The sequence below is a fragment of the Rattus rattus genome, chromosome 10, assembly GCF_011064425.1.
Source record: "Rattus rattus isolate New Zealand chromosome 10, Rrattus_CSIRO_v1, whole genome shotgun sequence".
In the NCBI taxonomy this organism is placed as follows: domain Eukaryota; kingdom Metazoa; phylum Chordata; class Mammalia; order Rodentia; family Muridae; genus Rattus; species Rattus rattus.
In genome coordinates, this window is record NC_046163.1 from 60360862 (window position 1) to 60362724 (window position 1863).

A 1863-nucleotide genomic window follows, 5' to 3' on the forward strand; every position below is an offset into this window, starting at 1 on the left:
ATTTCTGAGAAGTCTTATTTGTAGTCTTATTCTGGGAAGGTTGCCATTCTTGTTCCCAACCCTTCACAAACTGAAACTAGCACATGAGAAAGAGAACAAGCCAGGGACAGCTGCGGGTGCACCAGCCTGGCCAGTAAGCAGGGTTGAAGGCGGCACGGGCGATGGAACTGCAAAGGAGCCCTATCATGGGACCCCGAGCCCGGCCGAGACAAAGGAGTACATTTGGAAAGGCTCCTAAATGGCAAACATAGAATCGGGAGCCTGAGTTCTTAAAAGAACTCGGTGTTGTCTGAACAGAGCTCCAGGATGCACCAGGTTGTATATGAGGGAGTGGAGACAGGCAGAGAGGGAGGGTGGGAGGGAAAGAGAGAACAGAGTGGGAGAGGGAGGGGAGATGTGAGGGAAAGAGAGAAAAGAGGAAAAGAAAGCAAAGAGACAAGAGAATGGAGAGGAGCACGTGGTCTGGAAAGACCGGGGTGGGGGGTGGGGGTGGGGTGGGGTGGAGGAGTGTTGGGGGGGCGGGGCAAGGGAGCTGTAGAGGGTGACCAGCTTGGCTTTGATCTTATCAGACAGAAGGCAGTTGCTCTCTTAGGGCAGATCCCTCCTGAGAGGACCCTTGTGGAACCCTGCACATCTCTGCCTTTATCAATTTTAAAGTCTAAATGTACTTTACTTGGGAAGACATAAACAAACAAAAGCATACCTCTGTCTCAAGAGTGGAGATCAGAGTGGCAGACTCTCCATCAGGGACAGCCTATCTTAAATCCTCAACTGACTCTCCCAAGCCTGGGCCAAGTCGCTGCTTAAGTCACACTCCAGGGTCGGAAAGTACAGTGATACAATTCATCTCACATGAGACAGTCTGGTAGCTAAAGTTTTCAAGTTACTAATGTCACGCAATCCACAGTGCAGCAAGCTCTACCCCTGCCTCTGCTTCTAGGAGTAAAAACCCCTGACCCAAAGAAAGACTATGGGGACAGATGAGTCGGCTCAGCCAGTAAAAGCCCCTGCCCCCAAGCCTGATGATCCGAGTTCAATTCCCATATGGTAGGAAAACTTACCCGACAAGTTGTCCTCAAACCTCCACACATGTACCCTCCGAAAAAATAAATACGATTTTTTTTTAAGCATAAACATTAAATTTCAAAGACCTGACTTTCAACTCCATGCGACCACTTCTTAGACATGTAGCCTTGAGTAGGTCATAGAGAGAGAGCTTCTGAATTTCCTTCTGCACATGTGAAACGTTTGCTAGTGTCTGAATGACCCTCCCCACAGGTTAAGATGAAAATCTAGCTTTCGTGCTTGAACTAAACTCAAGTAAAGATGTTGATGTTGAGGTGGTTAGTACACTTGAGATAATCAGTATTTTTACTTCTGGGACGGTTTATGCCTAATCTGTCCAGGAGACGAGTGTTTCCATTTCTAAGAGCACGGAGAACATGTAACAGAAACGCAGTCACAGTGAGAGCTCTGGGGTCGGACATTGCCATTCAGAGGAAGTGAGGCTAGAGATGACATCGTAACCGGGTCGCTGGGGCAGGTCAAAATGCTTGCACTATCTTCAGTGAAAACCTGTGCAAAAATGCCAATGTCATCTAGGGTCTCCCTCCCATAGGGCACAACACCAGAATCCCTTTAAACCAAGAGTTCTGAAACCCGGTAGCCGTCACGTGACACTGGCTGCTGACGCTGATAGGGCTTCCTACCTGGCCTTTCAGTAGCATAGGTCCTCAGCAGTCATGCCCATTCTGCCTCACTCTTCTGCCTGTGTGCCCGCCTGCTCTTTTCACCTCCAACCTTCTACCTCTTCTCAACCATGTCTCATTGTCTCTGGTGATGCGGAGACGAGAGACATCAAAA